Here is a 6,696-nt window from a genome sequence, read left to right as displayed (position 1 = left end):
CTACATGTATTACTTTGAAAATTCTTTTATTCAGTGGAAAATCTCTCATACCTGAAGACTTAGTGTCTCTCTTCACTTCATGGTCACTCTCCACCCTGTTCTATGTGGTGTCCCTCCCACAGAGCACTGCCCTTCCTGAACAGATCCTGCCTGTCTTCCCACAGGCTGCAGCTCTCCAAGCAATGCTCCAACATGGCTCTGTATCATGGGGCTCACCCTTCAGGCACTGCTCCACACAGGTCCCCACAAGCAGCAGCACCCCTAGCCCTCCTGCCCCACCACGGGCTGCTCCCCACAGGCTGCAACTCTGGCCTGGGGAGCTCCTGCAGGGGCTCTCCATGGGCTGCAGCTAGAAGTGTTACTAAGGGAAGGAGAACATGGCATGTGCATGAGATTAAAATGGTGTTTGGGTTACAGGTTGTGCTAATATTAAGACAGATAAAATCTCAATCACTATGAATGGTCTTCCGAGAGAAAAGGGGATAAAAGGGTTGGGAAGAGCTTGCAGGAGGCTGCTGAGAGGTAGAATTTCAGCTCCAACCAGCGCAGTGCTGGCTTCATGTCCTTACAGATTTGACTTGAGCTTTGTAGGCAGTTACAGAATGGAAGTCTGGATTGTAAAGCATTTAATTTAAACATATTACTTTCATAAATTTGTTTTGTGAGATATACTCTCAGATAGAAGAGTGAGACCAGTTCAGAGTGGAAGGGCAGATCCCATTTGCTAGATGTTGGGCAGCAGGAGCCTGCTGGTCAGTGCATGTCACTGATGGTCCTCTGCCTCCAGATGTTTGTTCAGTGTCTTTTTTCATTGATAGAACTGACTGGTGAGCTCAGGCCAGTGCTGGGAATTTAGAAAATGCAAAGGGCACAGAGTTGTAGGAAGTGGGGTGGCATTTTCACCACTTGCATAAAAACTTTTCCAAAATTGCTGCAGGTGCTTCTTTTTATTAAAATAGCTTTGGAGTACAAGTGCAGTACACTGTACATACACGGTGAAACTTTATTTTGTTTTACATATATCCCATCAGTTATCTTTGAAAAAGAGTCTTAGTTTTCTATGATGTTTAAGGACAGAAGGATACATACTGAGCTGTGTCATCGCATACATACAGAAGATGCAGCTGAAAAGCTTCAACAAGGCAATTCATGTTCTCTCCCCAAGCTGTAGGCTGGGGCTGGGCTGTGGTATTGACTTCACATACTCCTCTTGAGTGGATTCCTTTCTGCTTTTGCTTGCTACATGGAAGCTTTGCTTGACATTTCCATTCAAGGAGTTCAGAAGGAGGCAGGTCCTCTTTACCCAGCGTGAAATAAAGGTGTAATGTCTCAGTATAGACAGCCTAAAGCTAAACCTATTTTCTGGCACATATCATAAAATGGAACTAATTTGTTAACCAGCTTTCCATAAAGGTGTCAGTTTTCATGATCTTTAAACTTCACGTGCCCTCTTTTCTGTTTATAAATTCATTTTCTTAGAAGAACAGCCACCATAAGCTAATGGACCTGCAAAAGTCATATTGGACAAAGGACATGAAAACCATTTGGGCCTTGAATGTAGGAAGGACAGACAGAGGAAAGAATATGACAGTTACGTGCAAAGAGAGCTTAGAATTCCTGATAAGTAGAAAAATGGAAAAAAATGCGACAAAATAGTCTAGAGATGAACTTTTTTTTTTTTGATAAAATGTTATTGGAAATGATTAAGTACATAACGGATATAAGTAATTTTATTATTTAGACAAAATTTTACTTTCAATCCCTGTAGGGGAATTTTGTTGACTAGAATTGGGAACATTTGAGGAATTACTGAGCTTGCTGACAAAAATAGCATGAAGACAGGACTTTGAGAATTGACAGCTTTGAGAATTTGGACTGAATTTGAAAAATATTTTTTTGATTCAGTGAATATGATAAAGTTTTCAAAATGTCAAAGCAGTGTATCTCATGGAGCATCTCAAATCTCTTTATCTATCTGGTAAGTTTTCAAATACTGTAATAAAAAAGAAGGAGGAAATGATATCACAAAACCACTGAAAGAGTCTCATAATCTCTTTTTTCAAATTGCTGCTGAGCAACCAGGGTATCCTCACCACTACCTGCCTATGAGTTAGGAGCTCATATCCTCATGAAGATAAAGTACAGATCCCCTTCCTTGTCCCACTCCCCACCCTCTCCTTCCTCTCAATAAATGAATAAATAAATAAATAAAATCTAAATAGAGGATGCTTCACCCTTATAGGACACTACACAAATATCTCTAATTCTCTTCTTGGCTGTACAGTTGCAGGTCCTTCAGGACAAAGGGGAATTAAATAACATCACCTTTTGTGGGTGAATGACATAACCTAGTGGTGAAGATGTGACCACTAGGCAAGGAGCTCTCAAAATGCTTTAAACATAGTTAAGTTCCCTTTCTCACTAGTTCCTTAAAACAAATTCTCCATTTTTGGTTGAATGTACTCCGTTATCTAATTTGAGTTGAAAAGTGTATAGGTTTTCATTCAGTCAAGAAAACAGGACCTATTCATTTACAAGTGATTTCCGTAGTGAAAGTTCTTACTGATCCAGTCACGATCCTTTCCCGATCAAACTGATAGACCTGTTATTTGTACAGTTTTGCAGTTGACAATCATGGTTGGTTTTCTTTGGATTGATGGCTTGCTCCTGATGAACCTTTCATATTTTTAATGAAATTATCATCTTCCATTTATTTTCTTTGCCTTTCTATTAGAAATATGAAGTGTATTATTGCATTATCATTTGATTTATAAGTAAAAGCAAGATAAACCAGTTGAACTAATACCCTTCTATCAAAACTTTTAAAGCGCTTATTCAGTTGGTATAGTTTTGTCAACCTTAAACATTCATTACATATAGTATAGTTAGACAAAATAATGTAATTAATATCCACTTAGTCTAGATTAACATCTTTTAGCAGTGTTTCACTCACATGTGTGATCTGGGCTTTCAGGAGAGGTTAATAGTGACTTAGCTGAGGGGAACCAGTGACCCTCCCAGAGGGATGCAATTTTTAAAACTCTACTAGATATCAAATATCAAACTATGTCCAAAAATAATCCCAGAAAACGGTACAGGAAGAGAGAAATGTAAGAAACAGGAATAAATCCTGAAGTTTTTCATCAGTTCTGCAGCTCATTTTTCTAGTATTAAAGGTGTACAATGGTCTGGTCTGGATCACTACAAGTATCTTTGAAAAAGAGTCTTAGTTTTCTATGATGTTTAAAGACAGGAAGATACATACTGAACTGTGTCATCACATACATACAAAAGATGCAGCTGAAAAGCTTCAACAAGGAACAAAAATTGTTTTGGAATTTGTTTTTTGGGTGTATTTCTGTTCATTTAAATGAGGGTTCATGTTACATTTCAGAAATCACCAAACTAGGGTAACAGTGGTGTTTTCCAAGCCCCAAACTATTTCTAGTATAGCTCTTACAGTAGGGTTCTCTTTCCTTGAAGGGTAAAATCCATCTGTTAGTTCACTTCAGTGCAAACTGATCTGCTGGTTTTTGTGCCGTTATGCGCTCAGCTACGTGGTAGCCAGCAAAAGAAGTAGAAGCATTCTGATGGCAAAGATGAAGGTTTATTTCCCTCTATCAAAATGTTTTCCTTCGGAATTATCTGCCATGTAACACAGCACTGTTGGTGTTTCTTATTCTAAGTAGTCGACAGATTTCAAGGTTTGTGCAAAGTGCTGTAGTCTGTTCCCCCAGAAGATCAGATTTTTATTCCAGTAAAACTTGCAGTATATTTTACTTGCAAAGCAGAATAATGCCAGACTGAACTGTCAGAAGAACAAATTACAATATAAAATTTCCAAGTTAAAGAGATTTTATGAATGCTAAAACCTGAAAGTTTTGTCAGTGGCATTTGAAGAGCAAGTTTAATATGAATTGCCTAGAATTATTTCAAATAAGGGATCCCTCGCTGCACATGTAAACAAATCTTTGAGAAATATCACTGTATTATGTGCTATAAAGGGATCTACTTAAGAGCTTCACAATGAAAACAGTGTATAACTTAGATAATTCTGTGGATAACACAACACAGATCACGGCATACGTTTACTCTGCTTTGAGGAGAGGGCTGTACTAGATGATCTTCAGAGGTGTCAACAAACTTAACCATCTACTTGGGACTCTACTGATGAGACTAAAATGGCAGTTTGTTTAGCTGTGTTCTGTTTGTAAAACTGTTTAATATGGAGAACACCAGCCATCTCTGCATTAATTGGGCAGATTCTCATGAAGATTTAGTTTGTTTTTTATGAGTAGTGTTGCTTATATTTTCAATTCACAAGTTTGATTTAATGGTACGGTACAGTCCCACAGAGAGGAAAATAACAATGTGTAGTGCCACATGTTCTACATTTTTCTTTTCTGAAATCTCTCTCTCTCTGGCTTCCCATTGATTGCATTATAGGAGAATATTGGAGGACAATTTCATTTTCTGCATTTCAGAGTCTGGCACTTAGGGCAACTTGTACTACTCACTAAGTGTGAAAATACTCTAGAGATTTAAGAGAATCTGCATGAATTTGACACAGAATAGACAGAATGAAATTATTGTCAGACAGTGCAAACAGGTCTGTTTGCTGCTCTGCTACACACTGTATGATCTCAGATAAGGTAATGTTTTTATCTGGTGAAGAATGCTATGAATTAAAGTAGTTTAGTTTTTTTTTTTAATGTATTTCACTTCTAGTAAAAATATATAGTTTTGTGTAAAAATTACTCCCAAATACTTCTTCATTGTAGAATTGTTCACAGCAGTTTTATGTAATTTTTATTCACCTATTAAAGAAAAAGGGAGAAAAGAGGAAAACTAGGGCAAACAAACTTTTGTAAAGATGCTTGAAGCAAAATCTGAAGCCGACAGCTCCTTAAAGAATCCTGTGTGAATGCTACAGTTGCCTCTATCTCTGATCACCTCAGAAAAATAAGTATTTGTTGTTAAGACCAAAAAAAAAAAAAAAAACCAACAGGTAATTAGGCAACCTTCACTTTAGTTTCTCTGCTGACTTCTACCCCACAAAAGAATATTTGGAAATGCAGTTATCAGAAATGAATGTTCCTTCAAATCTTACATCTGCAGCTTCCTACAACTAACATACCCAGGACACAGACAAACTATTAGATACTCTATAAACCTGATAAAGTCCTGAATATCTCCAGCAGATAACTAGAGCATAAAGGAATCTTGTTAGACATGGACTAGTTCATATCCTTGCTGCCTCAGGATAGGAGCCAAAGTATTCAAGTGGACTGACAGGAGAAACAAAAACTACCCATGGCAGTGCAGGATATGAGATCTGACAGCTACAAACACACTGGATAATGTTGTTAGCATATGTTCATAGACAATTATTATTTTTTTCCACAAATCTTAATATTCCTCAGAACTGAGCACTGGACAAACTTTATGGGAAAAATACGAAAAAGATCAGGTGTTATATGACCCACATCAACTGAACCAAGCTCATACTTATGGAATTCTCTTTACAGAGAGTTCTGTGCTCCCAGTTTCCCAGGTAGTGGCTGCCAGTGTGAGATGCATTGTGTATGGATAGGGGAGTATATGCGCAAGAATTTTGAACTACAGGAACTTGAAGTGGGATTTTAAAAAGTCCTTAATTAATGAAGAGCTGAAGGCCCAGCTTTCAAAATAAAACTGCTCACTGTCTTTCAAAGGAAGCATTGTTTATTGGTAACTAGAAAGTCTGTTTTGCTGGTGTAAGCCGTATCCACATTATTGCTCTCACATCTGTTACAGCCTCCGTAGCTTTACTGGCAAAGTGTCCCTGCTGTGGATTTGGCTCAAGGTGCAGTGATGATTCCAGCTGAAGAAGATATCATGTCGTGAGCCAATTAAGACAACTATGTAATATCACCTAGTTCAGAAATAAAGCAATGCTCCATTTAAAAAACCGTCTGCAAATCATTGTTGCTATATTTTTGACTCAAGTTTGGAGTCTTGAGTTTATTTGAAAACTGTTTGGTCTCTTCATCAGAGTTCAGTAGACTGTAAGATACAGCAAAATGCAACTGTTCATAGATTATTCAATGATGTTGAAATTTCACGTTTGATATCATGGCCTGTTGCAAGAAACTGATACTATCTTGAGAATCTCTTGCAATTACTCTAGGAACCATGTGCTTATTTCAAGTGTAAAAGAGTTTTCGTTGTTACGTTTTAAAAAATCATTGGCTGCCTTCGAATTGTTTCTGATTTTTCTCACTCAGAATAGTGCAAGGTTTCCCTCCAGTGGCTGAAAATCATACGAATTATGTAAAAGCATAATGCAATATCTAGTATCTAGTTTTTATAATTTTACATTGCTAGAGATGCCCAGGAGTGCCAGATCTTATATGTAGATGTTCTTGGTCTTTATATTTAGCATGTTTCTTAGCTAACTAAGTGAACATAGAAATATGCTGAGAGCACAATGCTGTGACACATTTACACATTGTTTACTTTTTCACCCAAAAGTCATGCACTTTTTCATTTTTGTGGGCTTGTGTTGTCTTAATGTAATGGAGAATATGGACCCATTTATGTCTTCATATTACCAGTTAGCTGAAATTTCTTTCTCGAGGGTTATTCTCCAGGTATCAAAAAATTTTGTTATTTCATAGCAGATTTCTATGTTTGCAGGGAATTAAACTCTGGCCT

Source organism: Meleagris gallopavo, chromosome 2 (genome assembly GCF_000146605.3).
Source record: "Meleagris gallopavo isolate NT-WF06-2002-E0010 breed Aviagen turkey brand Nicholas breeding stock chromosome 2, Turkey_5.1, whole genome shotgun sequence".
Taxonomy (NCBI): Eukaryota; Metazoa; Chordata; class Aves; order Galliformes; family Phasianidae; genus Meleagris; species Meleagris gallopavo.
The sequence above is the reverse complement of the archived record's forward strand: the minus strand, read 5'-3'. Positions refer to the sequence as shown.